This window comes from Mauremys mutica, chromosome 2 (assembly GCF_020497125.1).
Source record: "Mauremys mutica isolate MM-2020 ecotype Southern chromosome 2, ASM2049712v1, whole genome shotgun sequence".
NCBI classification, from domain to species: domain Eukaryota; kingdom Metazoa; phylum Chordata; order Testudines; family Geoemydidae; genus Mauremys; species Mauremys mutica.
The window spans coordinates 90,733,799-90,755,171 of record NC_059073.1 but is presented as its reverse complement, the minus strand read 5'-3'; the positions used below and the strand labels follow the sequence as shown (position 1 = coordinate 90,755,171).

The window sequence follows — 21,373 nt, the reverse complement described above, 5'->3', positions numbered from 1 at the left end:
CCAAAGGAAAAGGAATAGTTTTTTTCTTATATGTTTACAGCAGGTGTCAAAGTCATTAGTTCTGTCTATCTGAATTTTCTATTTTAGGGCTAAAGTCAACGGATGTAAGTGAATGGCATCCACTTACATGAAGCTGGAATTTGGCTTCTGTAGGTTAAAGTTTGGAAGAGAGACGATAATATCCATTATTAGGCAAAGAAGCTGGCAGGCTACAAATCTACAGAGTACCCTGGATTCCAAACTGACCATCTTGCTTCTTGTATTCCAACCACTTATAACATTCCAAGAAGAAGCACCCTCCTCACCCACCCTTCTCATCAGTCCATGGCTGAACTTTCAGACTCTTCCCATCTCCCAAGTCTAGCTACTTTAGGCTACTTCCCTCTACTACTGCCTTTAATGGCTTGTTCCATGTTTGTGTAAAAAGAAAATCTGTTGCATGTTGACCACTTTAAGAAGGGAAGGGGCAGAAATTCAGAGATAGTACTTGACAGAAAAGATTTATTTTTGTTCAATAAAATTAAATAGCCTTCAAATGTGGCCTGAAAAGGAGGATGATACTCCCTAATCATAAATCTAAAAGCACGGCAGCTTCACTACACAGGAGGATTTTATCAGGACAACTTCCATTTATTTTTGTGCAATTGTAAACAATTTCCAGCTGACACAAGCTCAGCATTGTTCGTACTGGCTTGCTCAGAGGCAAAGCTTCCTTTTGGGGCACCTGGCAGAATTGCTGCCTATAGATTATGACTGCCTTGGAGCCCGATCCTGGTGCCATTAAAGTCAATGGCAAAACTTCCATTCAGTCAAAACCTGCTCTGGACTAAAGGGAATAAATCAAGTGTTACGCTCTAAGCTTTAATAGAGTTACTCCAGTTTTATAATGGTGTTCAGTTAGTTCAGTAAGAACAGGTCTCTGGGTTTGCTTCTCCACTGCAGTAATGTGCACACACAGCATGAGCTCCAGTCCTGGGATAGGAGAGGAGGGAGGAACTCTACTGAATAGGTAAATCCACTCCAGTGTGTAGCTATCAGCTGGTAGACAACACATTCTGAACTCTAACTAAGGACACACAAAAAGTGGGAATCCAAATAAAAGCTATCGGTGGCCCCTTGGTCCCTGGCTATTGAACTGGGGTTATTTCAGCTATTAAACTACTATAGATTATGATTAATGCGCTCCTAAACCAAATCCCTTGTGTGTTATAAACAGCAAAACTATTTAAAACCTATGCATACACTACCATATGTACAAGATATTCTACAATTTATATTTTTAGACGTTCAGAGAGTTAATCTGCTTTCCAGCTTAATACAATGATTTCCTATAGCTAACATGAAGTCATGCTAGGATAAAAGGTCCTCTGCAAACAAATATATTTTACAAAAATATTTTAAAATATCAAAATTATTATTTGAAAGCTTTTCACATGTCCATCCAGGATAACAACGCCTTCCCCACCACCCCAACACTGTCTTATTCAGGAAACACATCTTCGTTTGGACGAAGTCAATAGCTGGAGAGGCAATGTGGTCCAGTGAGTGGGACTCTCCCCTAGGACTCAGGAGATGTGACCCAGTAGATTGTGACCACCATCCTGTTGTGTGACTGTCTGCGAGTCACTTCACCTCTCCATGCCTCCATCTGTGTTCCCACTCTTAGGCTATTGTCACATTCTGGGATGTAATCCAGACCAGTCAGAGATTGTGTCACCGCCTGCCTCGCAACCTTGGGTGTCTCACAATGCTTTGCTGTTGTAGCTCGCAACCCGGGCTGCTCACAAACAGTCAACAGCCTACAGGTCACACCCTGAGTGTGTGTGTACAGCTGCAGCTCTGACTCCAGCAGTCAGTCAGCAACACACCACCCACACTCTGACTTCCACCTGCCTTGCTTACTACTTGCAGGGTGACCCCAAAAGACTCCCAGTCCTGAATTTCCCCCCAAACATGTGTTCTGCACTGTCCAGCCCTCTCCTGGACAGATCAGATACTATAGGTCCGTTGCCCCTGTAAAGGGTCAATATTCAATAGTATGCTACTTTATCTAACAATTCAAGTTTAAACACAGCAATGGATTGGTTCATATTAAAAAATAAAACAAAAGAAGATAGGGTTTGAGTAAATTCAAGGATCAGGTATTAAAGTCAGAAATGGTTACAAGAGAAATAAAGATACAATGCTTTTTAGTAGCAAAGCTAAACAAGCTAGTCTTGGTTCCAGGTAAAATCCTTATATGTTCCCACCAACATGGCTGACCGAATTCTCAGGTCAGGATCTCTCTCTCCCCCCCCTCCTCCCCAATTCAAATGGCTGGTTTTGTCTTCTTAGATGAAAGGATGAAAGAAAGAAGAAGAAGAAGAAGAAGAGAGAGAAATCGGTTGGGGTTTTCTGCCCCTTTCTTTTATAGTCCAGTTAACTTTTGAAGTGGATTCTTTTAAGGGTTAGCTGCCCTCAAAGCAAAGTTTATTCAAACAGTAAAGGTGACATGGAGTCTGGTGATGAAAGAGGCTCCATGTTCTTTCCTCTCATCTGTTTTTGCTGAAATTCAAATTTGCTTTGTCTCCTGCCATCTCTTCTTCTGGTTGTCTCAAGGACCCTGTTTACTACTTCTGTGTAAACTGAAGTGAACACACATTTCTTCATTCAGGATACTTCTGCCTGGGCTGTGTAGTTTTGAACATGTGCTAAAAACATCATACAGGGGAATTTCATAACTTTACATATAATGTTGCTACATTTCACTATATTATTGATCAGAGAGTTATTAGTTTTCAAATGATAGCTCACAAGGCATATTTTATATAAAGATTATTACAGTAGTGTGTAGGGTGTGAATCCATGTATGCTTTTAGTCTCACCTATTTTGCTTATTTAGATTGTAAACTCTTGGCGGCAGGGGGTGTCCTAGCACGATGAGGCCCCAGTCTCAGTTGGGGCCTCTATGCACAAACACTTACTCATCATATTTGAAAGGCAAATGCACAAGTCAAAGTGTGGAAGACCCCCTGGTCCTGCCCATGCACTAAACAGAATACAGAAATGGCTATTATACAACATGAAGATGCTGTGTGATACTATTGTAACTGTTATAACATTCACCAGAAAGTAATACAGCCTTGTTCATCTGTAAGCAACAGTAGTGGGAAATGCAAGGAAAGGGAGACAAGCTCTAGCTGGACGAGAGATAGCACAATATCACAGGGAAGTAGCAAATAGGGCTGAACATGGCTTTGGAAGTGGTCTACTCCATCTAGCACTGAAGAGATGAAAATCCAAAACCACATGGTAACAAGTTATAGTTTAGAGCAGAAAGATGGACCCTAAGTCCTAGGACCAGCTTATTGTTCCCCTCTGCTTTGCATTAGTGCCTCTTTCTGATCAGATTCCTCTACAAACAGAACACCAATTGGCTGGGATACTGGTCTATGTTGCCATGTGGGAAAGTCCTAGGTTCAATTCCCAGTTCCAGTCTCTCACTTTCTTGAAAGGTAGTGGATTCAGCCCTGGCTGCTTTTTTGGGGGGGAGGGGATTGGGGGGGAAGAGGAAAGAAGATGATCTCACTCACACTTAGTGTCCCCTCCAACTAATGAAGGAGTTGTGCTGCTGCGCTTCAGTCAGAATCTTGTGCAGTCCTCTTTATACAAATGGACAGATCTATGGTGATAGGGTGTGTGCAAAATTGAGAATAATAGATACAGATCAGATCACTAGGAGAAGAACCTTGACCTGTAGCACAGGTATTGTATTTAGCTTGAAAAAGGAATTTGCATATTGTTTTAGTGCAGAAGCACCTCCTTCCTGGCCCTGAAATGGTATGGCAGCAGCCTGCCCTTCCATAGCACCTGTGCACAAAGTTTGAGTGAGCAAGAGAATGTGAGTATGTAGAGAGCAGGGTGGTGAGGTACAGAATGAGACTAAATAAAGCTGTGGGTAGGATAGGAGGAGTGGGCAAAATAGTTGTGCATAAGCCTGAGTGAGGGAAGAGTGCAAAACCAATGATCCCCAACACCCTTGATAAGTGCATGTACGGGAGGAATGGAAGATCCCCACTCCATTCCTATGAGCACAGGATGCAAAGGAGTATGGGGCAGAAACTACCAGACCCTCTAACTGGGACTAAGGGTGGTTTGAACTATTTTAAACAGAAGAAGTTGGTAGCATGGATTAGGATGCACTATTTGACTGAGTGAAGTTAAAGGAGTGTAGGAAAGGAGCACTTCTAAATGGTGTGCAGGAAATGGGAGTGGAGAGGCAATTTTAATTTAGGCAAGGAGGCTTATTCACATATTGCTATGCTTCCATACCCAGGAAACCAGCCATGTACTTAAAGACCACTGTTAGTAGACACGGTCAAGCAAAAGTTGTCTCTGAAGATGGGGGCTACTTGATAGAAGTGGATGTTTCACTAGGACAGGAAGCTTCAGGAGTGCTCTCCGCTAAGGAGATGTGACATTGCACCCCATAATGCTTTATAGAAATATGCTTATGAATGTAAATATGACATAACTGGAATATGTTTTATGCTACATATGCCATGTAACATATGGTTATGTTCTACTGAATGTTGAACATTCAACCTATTTGTATGCATATATCTTTTTTATATCTGAAGTTATGAGCATTGGCTCTTGCCTGTATTTAAAGTATTTGCTGTAAAAAGCACCTAAGGCAGATTTGGTCAACATAGCGTGAAGGGGTTATTCAAGTAATTGGGAGTACTTGGCCAACAATGGACCTTGATAGACACCAATCCACATCTGAGCTTTCCTGGGAACATTCAGACTAACATGGCGTTAGCCTGTAAAGAACCGAGTCATGCATGGACATGTGACTTGCTCAGGTGACTCCAAAACTCCGTCTTGTAGCTGTAATTCTACACAGGGGGGAGTGGGGTTTCCACCCACAAAAGAGAGGCTATATAAGCCCCTGGGAAACCCCTCCATTTTGTCCTCAGCTGGCTCAAGAGATAGCCTCTCCACCCCAAAGGATGCCTAAAAGAAACTGGAACAAATGACAGTAACTACAGCGGTGTGAGAAGTTGCTGGACTCAGACTAGAAGGAGGCTTGTCTGTCAAAGAAGCTTATTGGAACATCTGTGAGGGTGAGATTTGCCTACATTTAGTTTCCTACTGTATTAGGCTTAGACTTGCGTGTTTTATTTTATTTTGCTTCGTAATTCACTTTGCTCTGTCTGTTATTACTTGGAACCACTTAAATCCTACTTTTTATATTTAATAAAATCACTTTTTACTTATTAATTAACCCAGAATATGTATTAATACCTGGGGGGGGGAACAACTGTGCATTTCTATCAGTGTTACAGAGGGCGAACAATTTATGAGTTTACCTTGTATAAGCTTTATACAGGGTAAAACGTATTTATTTGGGGTTTGGATCCTATTGGGAGCTGGGTATCTGAGTGCTGGAGACAGAAGCACTTCTTAAACTGTTTTCAGTCAAGCCTGCAGCTTGTGGGGGACGTAGTTCAGACCTGGATCTGTTTTTGCAGCAGGCAAGTGTGTCTGGCTCAGACAAGGCAAGGTACTGAAGTCCCAACCTGGCAGGGAAAATAGGCTCAGAGGTAGTTTAGGCACATCAGGTGGCAGTCCCAAAGGAGGTTTCTGTGACCCAACCCGTCACAGGAGAACTGCTGTTAACATGTTCCATGACATTTTTAGACGCTTATAGTAAATGTGTATGGCTGCAATGGCTGTAGCCTGTTACCATGAGCAGCCAATAGGAGGTGTTACCTCCCATCAGTCTTTATTTCCTCAACAGAGGATGGGCTGGCAGAACAGCAGTTAGGAGTGACAGACAGAATTCTTGGTTTCAGAGTAGCAGCCGTGTTAGTCTGTATCCGCAAAAAGAACAGGAGTACTTGTGGCACCTTAGAGACTAACACATTTATTTGAGCATAAGCTTACGTGGGCTACAGCCCACTTCTTTGGATCCTTCAGAATCCTTGCTTTCACTGCATCCCATACCAAGGAGCCAGAGCTGCAGTTGCTTCTGCAGAGTGGAACAGCACAAGCAGGGAGTACATGGAGAGCAAAGAGGATCCATGCCCTACTCAGCTCTACCAGCGATAGTTAACCCCCATTTAACCCTCCAGTAGAAGGAGGAGTGTTGGAGACATGAGGGCAGCCACAGATAAGGGAAAGCAGAAGGAGCCTGTGAAGAAGAACTGATGGATACTCTCCCCTGTACAGTGAGTAGAGTGGAAGGGCGGAAGAGGCCAAGCCAGGGATGAAGCAAAGACAAGGACACAGAAGATGGGTCCTGTGAAGAAAGGGTGAGAGGGGCAATGGAAGGGAGGTGGAAAAAGGATGAACCCAAAAAGCAGAACCCTCAGGGAAAGGTGAGAAACCCCAAAGTGGGGAATTGTGACCGGAAACCTAAAGGAGAGTTTGCAGGTGACATACAAATTGGGGGAATGGTAAATAATGAAGAAGACAGGTCACTGATACAGAGCATCTGGATTGCTTGGTAAACTGGGCACAATACGCATTTGACTACAGCTAAACGTAAATGTACCCACCTAAGAGCAAAGAATGTAGGCCATATTTAAGGGATGGGGAGCTCTATCCTAGGAAGCAGTGACACTGAAAAAGAACTGAAGGTCAAGCTGGATAATCAGCTGACCAAGAGCTCCCAGCAAGATGCTGTGGCCAAAAGAGTTAATAAGATCCTGGGATGCATAAACAGGGGAATCTCAAGTAGGAGTAGAAAGGTTATTTTACCTCTGTATTTGGCACTTGTATGACTGCTGTTGGAATATTGGTGCCCACTGTTCAAGAAGGATGTTGATAAACTGGAGAGTGTTCAGAGAAGAACCACAAGAATGATTAAAGGATTAGAAAACCTGCTGTATAGTGATTACTCAAGAAGCTCAATCTATTTAGTTTAACAAAAAGAAGGTTATGGATTACTGTCTATAAATACTTACATGGGGAACTAATATTTGATAATGGGCTCTTTGATCTAGAAGGGAAAGGTATAACATGATCCAATCACTGGAAATTGAAGCTAGACAAATTGAGACTGGAAATAAAGTGTACATTTTTGACAGGGAGGGTAATTTAAAATCAAAATTAGATGTTTTTCTAAGAGATATACTCCAGGAATTATTTTTGGGGAAGTTCTATGACCTGTGTTATGCAGGAGGTCAGACCAAAGCGGTCCCTTATGGCCTTGGAATCTATAAAACACCTCAGTGAGAAAGGGAGGGAGAGAACGACTCAATGACAGACACATCCAGAAGGGAGGAGAGGGAGAAAAGGACAAGTTGAAAGAGGTATAGAAAGATTTAGAACCCTCCTTCTGAGTTTTTTTCCTTCTCCAGTTTCCTACACCCTCTGTTTCTGCTTACATGGCTACCACTCTGAATTGCCTTCGAGAGTTTGGCACATCTGTATTTTGCATGTATCTGTGGTAGCTACTTGATGTATACCAATGGTTGCATTTGCAAAAGGGAGGCCAGCTTTTGAAAATCTGGCCCTAAGGGCAATTTTTCCCACTGTGATATGTGGGAAATTATGCATAAGTATCAGTGCTGGTTATGAATTGTGTAAATAAATTTCCCACATGCCATGATAAACTGCTACCAAGACACTAGGCTTTGGAATGGATCATGCATTATTAGAAAGTAATGTATGCAGAGAGGGATCTTTATGTAAAAAACGGCACATAAAAAGCATACATCAGGGGCCAAATAGTACTTGCTTCATACACACCAGTAGTTGAAATGGCCTCATTGGGACTACTGGTGTGTGTAAAAAAACCACACAAACCACCAAAAAAACCATGTCTATTTGCTAGCATCTCAAAGGGTAAATTTATTATCATCACTTGTTATTTGTTAAGCGCCAGTGTGTTCACCAATGAACAAGACAAAACAAGACACTATCCTTGATCCATTATACATATTTTTGTTTTCAGAAAAATACAATATTGACATATTGGGCTGATACTTCTTCCATGACAGTTTTACACTACTGCAGCTCCAAATATTTAAACTGAGTCACTCCTGATTGATACCAGCATAAGACAGAAGAGATCAGGTCCACAGTATGACAGATAGTTACAAGATGGATTTAAGAATAATGTTTTACATCACTGTGGGATAATTATAAAACACTTATATCTATAATGATATTTCTTTTGTTGGTAGATTAATGTTGATAAGCAAATTAGGAGAAACATACTTTATACAGGGATTTGAACATAGAGAAGGTGAATACTTGAAAACAAGGGAGTTTAAGGTGTAAACAGAAGCATGGACTTCACCAAATATGGGTATTTATTAGAACAACAACAAACGTTCTGCATGCAGAACAGAGACGCCAATGGCCAGCTACTAAATATAATTACCTTCAAAGAGAGGCTAAATGGGTGGATATATCTTTACATGATCAACATGATACAAAAAAACAAACAAGTTAAGTATTAACATTTTTATGAAGCTTTTCCTGCATTTGTGGAGGAAGAGGGGGTTATAAAAACTTATATGAAGAGATGTGACAGAAGCCTTAGCACAGCAACTGTGAAATCTTTTTCACCATGAATTAAAACCTTAGTGTCCTCTGTTATCAATATTGATATGTACTGTAGCTTAAGCGACAACCCACACAGTGGGGTGTAGAGTGAGGATGCTATTGAAAGTTCCCAGAGGCATTTTTTCCTGACATTTCCCATGATCTCAGGGGAAAGGCAGGCCCCCAGTAGCAGTTCTACCAGAGCTTCACTGGGAGGGAGTAGCACGCAGGGTCCCCAGCCATGCCAGCTCATCTCTTGCAGCAGGTGAAGAAGCATCTCTTTTGGAGAGTCCAGCAGTGCTAGACTTGCAAAATCCCTGTGTCCAGGGAATGCAAGAAGTGAGGCAGGAGATGGCCCTTGCACTGGGTACAGGATAGGAAAATTCCTCCCACTCTTCTCCCTTTCACACCCTTTTAAGGTGAATCACAATCTGGTCAGTTACTGAGACAGAGAATGGTACAACTAAAATATTTTTATGAAAAGGCCTGTCTCTCCCAAATCAACTGCAAATAAGACATTTCTACACATGCACTACTGGAAAAAAATGAGTTGGAAATGTTTGTGAAGTGGACGAACGGAGATGTAGCTTTCAGCTAATCAGTGAAAGCATCCTGATAATCACTTCCCGTATCACCCACACACACAGCAAGGAGTACTGGCTCCATATTTCTAGCACAACATATCTATTTCAGGGTACAATATCTTGGTTTTCCAAACCCTTCTTGGGGCCTGTGGTTCCTCATCTGTACTTTAAATGGAGGAGCTAGAAGCCAATCTGAAATTATGGCTTAGAAATATCCTATAGTTTATAGCATGTGGCTCCTTGATGAACATTTGAATGTACAGGGCAGTACTGAGATTTTTTCCATGCAGATCCTAATGTATATCCGGAGGATGGCTAATGGAACTATGAAATACTAATTGCCTTCCATTTGCTGCAGGCCCCTGCAAAAATGCCACACTGAGCTTTGATAAAATGGAGCTTCATGTAACTGATATGTATCTACATTTATCCCCATATGATCTCTTTATGAGGAGCCTATAAATGCTATTCCATTAATCATCCACACGGGCAAGCAAAGTAAGCCATGTCTGAAATATCGTAAGCATCACAAGCCAGTGTTCAGGATGAAAGCCATAAATTTCCCTAGAGTAAACAAGCAGCAAAGCACATCAGCAATCAACACCGACTTGAATTCCCCTAGCAATTCATTATGCTATTGTAATATGCTCACAAATGAGGACTTTGGATGGTTGTTTTTTTTTGGTCTCTTGTGATTAGTTCATGGCATCAGTCCTTATTCACTGCTTCCCAAAGCCTTTTGCTGTTGCTGACTGATATTGTTGTGAGATTTCATGGGCTGGCCATTTACATATGATTCAGGCTGACATGTCTGGGAACATGAGCATGGAAGGAAGCAGCAGGGAGCCACCTGCTTTCTGAAGGACTTACTGACAAGAGTGCAGCTCTGAACAACAGTGAAATGGAGCTGGCTGATCTTGCAGAATGATCAGTTACAGAAGAACATTTCATTTAAGATTTGGTCAGCTGAGGCTGACAAGGGTGTCTGAATGAAATCCTTTTAAAATGTATTTTATTACAAACACTGGGTATGGATGAGTGCTCAATCCAATCCCGTCCAAGCTGCACCCCAGAGACATGACCATTCGAACTGAGTTCCTGCAGGGGACACCCTACATCCTTTGATGTGGATACAGCGGTAAAAGGAAAACAGACACATGCATGGAATTAAGCAGCAGGTAGGGTGACCAGATGTCCCGATTTTCTAGGGACAGTCCCGATTTTTGGGTCTTTTTCTTATATAGGCTCCTATTACCTCCCACCCCCTGTCCCGATTTTTCACACTTTCTGTCTGGTCACCCTAGCAGCAGGCCACAATTTTTATTAAATTTTAACACAAGGGAGGGGCGCTACTCACCCATCCTCTTTTACACCAGGCATTTAATTGGTTCCAGGGCTCCTTACTGTATAACCCATAATGCGGGGTAGGCTCTCCTCAGCCTACCCCCCAGGACTCAGCTCTCTCTGAGTCCCATAACCCTCCACCCAAAAGAGGGACAGAGGGTGAAGAGGATGGGGATCTTGGCCCGCAAAGGTCTCACCCTATCATATGAGCCCAAGGTCCATCACCAAAATCCCAGGTCTTTTACCTCTGGGAATCGTTCATTTTATTCCCTTAACTGCACCAGAAACCAGCTACAAGTGGCGACAAATAAATACCACCACTCCAGTTAGGTAGTAAGCGTGTTCCCACTTAACCCACTGTGGCTTGCAGGTGCTGCAAGGAAGGCAAAAAACTCCCTGGTCCTCCACCAATTGGCCTATGGGAGAAAAAATTCCTTTCTGACCCTCTAAACAGGCAATCGGCTAGACCCACAGCTGGGGCTGGCTTTATGAATGGCGGGGCCCGATTCGAATACCCGGCGGCGATCCAGGGCTTCAGCGGCACTTCAGCAGTGAGGGGTCCGCTCCAGGTCTTCCGCGGCACCGAAGGATCCCTCGCTGCCAAAATGCCACCAAAGCCCCGGTGCGGACCCCACCCCTGCCACCGAAATGCCGCTGAAGCCCTGGAGCGGACCCTCCCTGACGCTGGGTGAGTAAAAAAAAAAAAAAAAAATTAAAAAAGACGCCTAAGGTGCTTTTTAGCTTGGGGCCTGATTCCAGGGAATTGGCTTAAAGCTGGCCCCGCCCACAGCATCTGTCAGGCTGGTTTCCATTCCTAGTTAAGGTGGGCAGGGTGGGGCTGCTGGAACAGAGCCAAAAGAGGCTCCATGTGGTCCCTGTGCTGGGCTAAATCCTGGGAGCTAGGGAATGTTGACCAATCAGCACCCTTCTCCCCCAGCTGGCCAACGGGTGCCAAGGACTCCCAGGGGGAGGAGCTATGTATTGTCCACTGATGAGAGTCCTCCTCCCTTGCCACTGGGACTGTCCCCCTTTCACCACTGGCCCCATCAATTTCCCCCACCCACTGATGCGGGTGGGTGGCATTTACTTTGGAGTTTATACATCACTCTCTCATGTAATTCTTCTAAATTTTGTATTCATTCCCTTTTTGTGTGGTGTTCTTCACTGAAAAAAAGCCAAATTTTCATTCAGCCATAAAGTCTTTTTTATATAGTGTATATGTACACACTCCACACTACCTGAAGCAATGAACATGCTGAGACTGGACTCTTCTTTCCTCTAGTTATTCCTTTACACCTGAAGAAATCAGCAGGAATTCAGCTATAGATTCATTTATGCAGTAATTTTCTCTTCCCTCCTGCTAAACCAGTGATCTGATACTGATGTGCAGAAAAGAAATGGGTCATAATGAGCACTGTCATCTCTCAGCTGAAGCATCTATTAAACATGAATTCCCCATGCTGCATCTATCCTTTAAATTCCAACACCACAGAGACACTCACTACTACTATTCTGTTGTGTAGCTTCACTTCAAGCTCATATACCAAATGAGAAAATCAGATTCACAGAGTCATCAAGGAACTCCAGACAGAGTTGTAAATAGTAATATAGAGCTAATGCATATGCTAGATAATTGGTTGCTTTCCTCCACTTCCCCATCTCCCACAGTATACCCATAATCTCCAATGATAGAGCTGCCATTGCATACAGTGTGGTCATTAAAACCCTGATCTTGCACTGATCTCCATACAGGCACCTATGGAGAACTGGGGCATAACACAGCAGTTGCAGCAAAATCGAGATTGATTACATTACTATTTGCATTATACTAGCAGCCCATCAGGATCAGGGCCCCATTGTATTAGGCACAGTACAAACACAGAGACAGACCTGCCCCAAAGAGCTTGTTATTCAAAGTATGGATTACTCACAAAAATCCATGGGATAGCATGAAAATGTTCTTATTAGTAAATTAAGAGCTGTACACCATGGTACGTGGCATAACCTCCTTTTATTCATGCTCAGAGAAACACCAAAGTTTGGGGGGCTATTTTATGCATGGTACACATTGAAGTAACATTTATACACAAGGAATTCTTACATCCGAAGTCAACTAGTTAGTGACTCCAAAACCTCTATTTGTTGTTTAGCTTACTCAAGGCAAAACACAAGAGGGTAAACTATGACAATTTCTGAAGAAGCAGAATTTTTATAAGTCTTTATATTACAGACGATATTTGCCTCTGCTATGTGACGATGACAGGTTTTGTGACAGTCTAGACAGCCTGTTCCACAACTATTAGTGAAAGTGACCCTCTACCAAATGACTATGCTGTCATAAATATCATTACTCAAATTTTCTGTACCATTCATCACTGAAAATGTTGGCTGCTTTAAACAAGCCTGGAATAATCCACTCTTCTACCTATTTTCTATGAACAGTGATTTTGTTCTTTGAGGACTGTACCAAATCTCCCCTTGCCACCTCACAAAATCTTCAGTCTGGTGCTGTTAGAGGTCAACTAGTCAGTAAGAACAATAGGAAAAGGTGTTGAGTGGAGTGGGTGGTGCTAAGGAAGGAGATTCATGTTTTTACATTTCTAACAGAGCAAAATACTAGAGTATTTGCTGCTGATTAGTAAATTCTCAGCATTTACTACTCTGTTTCTTGCAGCACAAGCAATCTATGTGTTTAAGAAGAAGAATACAAATAGAAATACAATTATTTCATTTTCTACTGTCATAAACAAATTGCTGAAATGTGGTTGTGGCTTAAGGAGTACAAGCTTAAAAAAGTGTTCGGTACCGGGGCTGTGGGAAGATGAGGTAAAGAGTAGGGGTTAGGCAGACTAACATTAAAGGAGGGGAAGGGAGATGAATACAACCCCAACAATACACTCTTACTAATCAGTAGATTAATGTAGCACCTTGACCTAGAATGATGAGAAAGGTGAAAATAAACCATCTCCTCGATGTCTGGAGGAAGGGGCATTTAGGATATAGGTGTAAAGAGATGCAAGTGGCAAAGAATCCAATAAAAGCAATTGAGAGAATTCTCTCAAACACTTCTACAGAGGAAGATAATCAGAGCCATCACCGGTACTCTACACATTCAACATTCATGAATTAATAAGTAGAAAACTGTTAATTGGTGAAAAAGGAAAGAAAAATTCTCTGTGTACAGAGCAGACAACTATAAACACAAGCATATTCCATCTTCCCAGGACTAGAACATGCTGTTTCTAAGAAGTATTAATTGCAATTTTAAGAAGTAGAAAGATTAAAGGCCAACCAACATGATTCCTCTGCACTGGACATGCCTCAGATAACCTTTATAATCCCCTTTGCCCATCTATCAGTTTACAGCTGTAACGGCATTGTTCACTGCAAGACGGCTCTCATTCTTGCTGTATATATTATATTAGGTTGAGAGTTAAAACTTTCAAGACCTATGATATTTTTTCTAACAACCCTGAACCTCAAACAAGCTCCATCTTTTTACTTTACACAGACACAGATAGACACACACATACACACACCAACTATCTGCAACAGTTTTACTGAACGGGGGTATATCATCCCAGAAAAATGTATACACAGCATCATGTGGGAAAGCGAGTTAACATACAGATAAAGCCAGTTCTGGTGGAATGGAGAATGCTCACCACCACATGAGTCTAGCTGGAGCACAACACTGATAATTAAGAAATAGCGGAGTGTAGCTCAGGCGCATGCATTGGTACAAGGAATGGAAACATGAAACCTGGGTGTCCTGGGAGTCTAAACTGCTGGGGAGCTGCAAGCATGAGAGTCATGTTTCCAGCTCTCAGACAGGTGCGCTGTGTAGAAACCAGGCAGGCTCACTGGCAGGAAACCAGGAAGGTCTGCAGTCTTCAGTCCCAGTAGAATGGAAGGTTATGGGCCTGCAACTAATGGTGGATTAACAGGGCCCTGGCCAATTTGGAGATGCCCACAGGACTGCCAGAACCTGTGTAGAAGTAAGGGGCCACTGGTGCTGGAACTGTGGCCCTGCCTCTTGCTCCTCCTCTTCCCCCTCCCCTCTTTCTGGACACTCCACCTGCCCTGGGCTGCAAGAGCAGCCCCCAGCTTGTGTTCCAACACCGTGCGCCGCCCAAGATGGGTGGAGGGGCCAGGGCTCTTCACAGTGGCCCGGGTTCCCTGGGCAGCTCTTACCACTGCCTGGCTCCAGATTCTGGCCTGCCCACAGGGTGGGGCCTCCAGGTGAGAGGAGGTTAAGGCCCACCTCAGCCTGCTGCCACACACCCCAGGAAGAGGCTAGCGCCACCCCTGAACCTCGAGCAGGCACGGCGTGCTGCCCCAGACAATCCAGGACAAATGCTGCCTCAGAGTTATTCAGCCCAGGACTTCTGCATTTCAGGACTCTCCCGTCCAATTCGGGATGGGTGGTCACCCCAATGTTATCCAGTAACATTCAGTAACTGCTGTTAATGTAGGTCATTAAAGGAAATGATCACACCTCTTTCCTGTTGTACATATGTTCCTGACAGAGCTGTGACACTGAATTAAGCCTGAGTAATGAGCTTCATGGAGGTATCCTGGGCTCTGGGGGTTTGGAGTTCACCCTCCACCCTCTTCAAGCCTAGGGGGCAGGGCTCAGGCCTACAGGACAGCCGCATAGCCACTATTCCAGCCTTTGGGTTAGGGCCTTGGTCCTGTGCCAGCATATTTCCTTTGCCTGTATGAAGTCCCAGTAAAATCAGTGGGACTCTGTATGGGTGCAGGGTCTGTGCTCTCAGATGTCGGTGCAGGTTTGGGGCCTAAATGATCAGTCACTGACCCTCTGTGCTATCATGGCAAGGTCACTGGATCTGCAAAAGCATAAGCACAGATTCTCTTACCCCCAGTTTCAGAGCACAGAGGGAAAAGCTTAAGTTATTGGACAATCTTTCATAAAGGAGAGGGGTATGAGTTTGGCAGAGCCAGTCAGGCTCCCAGTCTATCTGCCCCCATTCAAACCGCACAGCTGCTTCTGTGGGGGAAAGGAATTATGCTGTGGATGTGGCAATTCCTCCTTCTATAGAGGAAAGTGCCACTGAGATCCACAGACACAGGCTTTCTCATCTCCACGTGGCATTCAGGGCTGACAGGGTGTTAAAATGAATAAAGGATGGTGAGATGAAGGCCAGGCCTTCATGTCCTTCAACACGGTAGAGCACTGCTGCAGTAAAAGCGTGAATCTGTGAGGTGCTAAGTGACCTCACAATCCCACTGAGTTCAGTCCCGCTTCATGGCATAAGTCTCTGGGAACAGAATCAGGCCCACTGGCGTCAATGGGAATTGAAGGTACTCAGAACCTTGCAGGATCAAGCTGTAGGCAAGGAACTTACACACTGCTCCAACACTACTGGCTTTCAGCATTTCTTGAGTGCTACTGACATGCCGATACAATCCTCCTCCCCCTCTAAGCTCACCCTGTAACAGTGGTTCTCAACCAGGGGGAATTGGGGTTACGCAGAGGTCTTCCAGGGGTATGTCAACTCATCTAGAGTAGTATTTCTCAACCTTGGGGTCGCAAGCCTCAAGGGGGAGCATGTCTCAGGATAGGTTTAGGGGGGTTGCAAGTGCAGGGCTGGCGTTCAGGGGGTGGCAAGGAGGGCAACTGCCTGGGGTCTCACACCACAGGGGGCCCCATAAAGCTGAGTTACATGCTTCAGCCTCCGGTGGCAGGGCTCAGGCTTTACATTCATGAAAGCGATACGGTAGTCTGGAAAGGTTGAGAACCCCTGCCCTTTAGGGAGTCTAAATACTGCACTTCATATGGGTACAATTTTGCTCATGAATCACAGCAAACTGCAACTTCTGCTGTTCACCTGCTGCCACTACTCTCCAAAGTAAAGCCTCATCACTCACATGCACACATTTCTGTTCCACTCATGGCAAAATGTAGCAAATTGTGTGTGTGTTGGGGAGAACAGGGGAAGCTACTCACTTTTCCCTGGAATAAAGAGACAAAATTTGCCACCCCAGACATTTGGAGTAGCAACAGGCCAAACCAGCAATCCTTACACAGGAAACATGTACACTGAAATCAGCGTGTGTGCCTCAAGACTGAAGGATTTGGTGCTATAGGCGTACTCATCATATTGTACACTTACAGTAAGTTTTCATAGAGATCAAAGATGGAAAAGCTCCATTAGGTCATCCTTCCCTGTCAACACAGTACTGTTTCCTACATTATATTTTATTCCCAAGTGGTTTGTTTAGTCCAGCTTGACATGAATCAAACATAGCAACAACTTTCACCACATCCCTTGGGAATCTAGTCCACAGTTTAACTAGACCTAAGAGGAAGGAAATCTCTCTAACCCCTGAAATTTAGTCTACATTTTTTCCCTTTCTAACTTCCACTCCGAATCCTCTATTTATAGGATTGCTCAGATACCCATATATTCTACATTTCACGCTTCTAACAGCTTGAGACATTTATTTTAAAGTTAAATAATGGAAACAAACTAGATCCCCTAGATGTGGTCAGCTCAGCTTGGGATGAGACGGGCTCACTCACTTAGGTCCCAGTGCATTAGCAGAGCTACTGGTAGATAGAAGAATGTACTTTATGTAGAGCTCTAGGATCCAGGGAAATATGGACCAAAAAACTCCCACTAAAAACTAGATTTCAGCTGAACTCCTCAAGCAGATGGACTGTGCAAGGATAGATGGGTTTGTTCGGGTTCTTGTTTGTGTGTTTGTTTTCTAAATGAAATATATACCCAACATTTAAAAGGACAAGCTCACAGTGTATCTAGTGAGGAAAATTCAGAGAAAACTGTTTTTTTCTGATGAAATATAGAAAACCTATTGATTAAGACAGTGTGAAGCAAAATATTCGCTCCTCAAGTTCCAGTTTCAAAACCATCTATTGCATTTACAAAATCTAGGGAGTGAGCTAAAAAACAAACCAAACATATACTCCAGGTCTGTCCACAATCCTAAAATCCAACCACAACTGAAGAAAAAAGCTAAAGTGAGTTTGGGGAGATCTGCTGGCCCCAGTCCAGCTCGAGGGATGGGGGAGCAGTAGAGGCCTGAGGATGAGCTGCTCTATAGAAACATCCCCTTCTGTACAGGAAAACAACTAGCAGCTCAACCCAACTAGCAGTCCTAGTTATTGTTCAGGGAGGGTAGGGGAGCCAAGAAGTTGAGCTCATATCTGCTGTGGAGAAGCTCCCATACCTGGGACATTGGCTGGGTCACTAGCTTCCTACAATGGTGTTAACCTAGGAATATTCCAGCCAAACTGAGATGGTTGGCAGGCATAGTTCTGGGTTTATCAAGGCTAAACTAATTGGGATCACACAATTTTACCAACTATGTTACTAAAGCAACTTAGATTCTCATTCCCACAGCCCCACCCCCATCTCTCTGACAGACCTGGGCTTCATCCCCCTTCCTAATACCCCTTCAAAGGAGGAAGGACGAGTAGCCTTCCACTCCTTTCCCTGGCATTTTTAGGAGATCAGCAAAATAAACCTCCTCTCTGCCCTAAACTCCCAGCAGTCTCTGAATCCTCTTGTCCTGAAACAGAGACACCTGAGCTCTCACTGTTCCCACCCTTTAACTCTGGAACGGACAGATCTAGGCCTAAGGCAATTCCTGTTTTCACCCAAATGTCAACTGATTTGTGGTTTTAGACCTATCATAATACACCCTCTAATTTACCTGCTAGTATGTTGAACCTCGGTGAACTTCAGGCAGGCTCTGAGATAATAATGAACCCCAAAAGCCGGCAAGCGTTTACTGGCTTTTAGGTTTCATTATGAAAGGTTCACACACAGCTTTAGTATTACACTCCCTGAAATATAATAAATATATGACTTAATAATACTAATTAAATATTTCTGAACAAAATTAAGGCTCCTAAAGTATGTTCTGAACAACTGCTAAATAGAAACTTACTACAGGCTACTACTATACTAGCAGAAACCAATGGTCCATGTAGTTCAATACGCTGACTCCAATACTAGCCTATGATGATTGTTTCAGGGAAAGGTGTAACACTAACCCAAATATTTAACATAGTTTTGAAATACTATACTATGAAGGAAAAGTACTTGATCACACCTGGTGATCATTTTCTGCCCTATAAAGCATGAGGACTGATAGCACTTCGAAGTTTATTCTAGCTTGGGTAAAGAAGAATGAAGATTGACAATACCGTGTACAAGTTAGAATGGATATAAACAGCTGAGTGAGGGGACTGTGTAAACCTATACTTTTTTGAGATTAACAATATTTCTCCAATGCTAGAAGCCATTATAAAAAAAAGTGAACATGTTTCTCATTCTTCTAATTTAAAATTCTTGTGCAAAAATTTTTCTTTTAAGTCACCTCTTTCTTCCTATCCTAAACTAACTACAAGGAGTTGGTCCTCAAACACTTATATGTGGGCTACCCTGTCAACCATCAGAAAAATACAGTCCCCACCTAAAGCATGGAAAAATAGAACTCTTAGGCCTGGTCTACACTACGTGTTTAAACTGAATTTAGCAGCGTTAAACCGATTTAACCCTGCACCCATCCACACAATGAGGCTCTTTATATCGATAAAAAGGGCTCTTTAAACCGATTTCTGTACTCCTCCCCGACGAGAGGAGTAGCGCTGAAATCGGTATTGCCATGTCGGATTAGGGTTAGTGTGGCCGCAAATTGACGGTATTGGCCTCCGGGCGGTATCCCACAGTGCACCATTGTGACCGCTCTGGAAAGCAATCTGAACTCGGATGCACTGGACAGGTAGACAGGAAAAGCCCCGCGAACTTTTGAATTTCATTTCCTGTTTTCCCAGCGTGGAGCTCTGATCAGCACGGGTGGCGATGCAGTCTCAAATCCAAAAAGAGCTCCATCATGGACCATACGGGAGATACTGGATGTGATCGCTGTATGGGGAGACAAATCTGTTCTATCAGATCTCCGTTACAGAAGACGAAATGACAAAGCATTTGAAAAAATCTCCAAGCTATGATAGACAGAGGCCACAGCAGGGACTCAGCACAGTGCTGCGTGAGAAGCGTAACGGAAAGCCAAAGAATCAAATGGACGCTCATGGAGGGAGGGAGGGGGTACTGAGGACTCCAGCTATCCCACAGTCCCTGCAGTCTCCGAAAAGTATTTGCATTCTTGGCTGAGCTCCAAATGCCTGAAGGGTCAAAAACATTTTCCCGGGTGTTTCAAGGGTGTATGTCGTCAATTTACACCTTTCACCCCCCCCCCGAAAGAAAAGGGAAAAAAATAATTTCTCGCCTTTTTTCAATGTCACCCTATGTCTACTGCATGCTGCTGGTAGACGGGGTGCTGCAGCGCTGAACTCCAGCATCCCCTTCCTGGTGGCAGACGGTACAATATGACTGATATCCGTCTTCATCATCAGCCCGCGAGTGCCCCTGGCTGGCCTCGGTGAGGTCAGCTGGGGGCGCCTGGGTAAAAATAGGAATGACTCCCAGTCATTCCTGGCAGATAGTACAAAGGGATTGGTAACCGTCCTCATCATAGCAACTGGGGGCTGAGCTCCATCAGCCCCCCCCCCCCGCCCTTTCATGTCTAAAGAAAAGATTCTGTACTGCCTGGACTATCATAGCAGCTGGAGGCTGCCTCCCCCTCATTTTATCTCACTAAAAGTCAGTGTTTCTTATTCCTGCATTCTTTATTATTTCATCACACAAATGGGAGGACACTGTCACGGTAGCCCAGGAGGGTTGGGGGAGGAGGGAAGCAATGAGTGGGGTTGTTACAGAGGCACCCCCTAGAATGGCATGCAGCTCATCATTTCTGCGGGATCTCTGGGGCTCTGACACGGAGCGGCTGTGCTCTCTGGTTCTGTAGTACACTTGCCCCATATTCTAGGCTGGACTGACTCTATTTTTAGACAAAACATAAAAAAGAGAATGACCCAGGGAGTCACTCTCATTTTGGTCCATGCGCCCCCGGCCGACCTCAGCGAGGCCAGCCAGGAGCACCCATGACAGCAGCAGATGATACAAAAAGATTGATAACCGTCATCGCCAATTTCCAAATGATAACCATCATCTCATCGCCAATTACAATGGCAGACGGTGCAATAGGGATGGTAATCGTCTCTGCTACCTTGCAAAGGCAAATGAATGCTGCTGTGTAGCACTGCAGTACCGCCTCTGTCAGCAGCATCCAGTACACATATGGTGATAGTGACAAAAGGCAAAACAGGCTCCAGGGTTGCCATGCTATGGCATCTGCCAGGGCAATCCAGGTGAAAAAGGGAGCGAAATGATTGTCTGCCGTTGCTTTCACAGAGGAAGGATTGAGTGATGACATTTACCCAGAATCACCCGCAACACTGTTTTTGCCCCATCATGCATTGGGATCTCAACCCAGAATTCCAATGGGCGGGGGAGACTGCGGGAACTATGGGATAGCTACCCACAGTGCAACGCTCCGGAAATCGACACTAGCCTCGGTACATGGACGCACACCGCCGAATTAATGTGCTTAGTGCGGCCGCATGCACTCGACTTTATACAATCTGTTTTTAAAAAACGGTTTCTGTAAAATCAGAATAATCCCGTAGTGTAGACATACCCTTAGAGTAAGGAAATGAATTGCTATACAGATGTTTTCGTGAGTAAAGACTAAGCAAGTACTGTAGGGCAAGCACATAGTGACTAGAAATAGTTTTTTTTTTAAACAGACACATTGTTGCCAAGATTTTCTAAAGTGACTAGTGCTCTCAATAACCTCAGTTGTTGGGGTTTTTTGGGGGGAGGGGGGGAATTGGTGACATTTTAAAGGAATCTGATATTTTGAAAATGCTAAGCCCCCTTCTTCCTCTGAAAAATATGGCCTCATTAAAGTGTTTTAAGATGGGCACCACAAAACTGGGGCACCTGATA

At 43.9% G+C, this 21,373-nt stretch overlaps 1 protein-coding gene across 4 annotated transcripts in view; it reads right to left on the bottom strand.

Annotated features, from left to right (window-relative positions):
- The window catches only part of LOC123364713 (microtubule cross-linking factor 1-like), a 199,187-nt gene that overhangs the window by 82,903 nt on the left and 94,911 nt on the right, over positions 1–21,373 (bottom strand). Inside the window, exon 1 of one of the 4 annotated variants that reach the window (XM_045007046.1) lies at positions 128–134. The exons of the other annotated variants lie outside the window; for them this stretch is intronic. The gene's annotated coding sequence lies outside the window, so the exon portion shown is untranslated. Of the gene's footprint in view, positions 1–127; positions 135–21,373 lie in introns of those variants that run through there. 4 annotated transcript variants of the gene reach the window in all.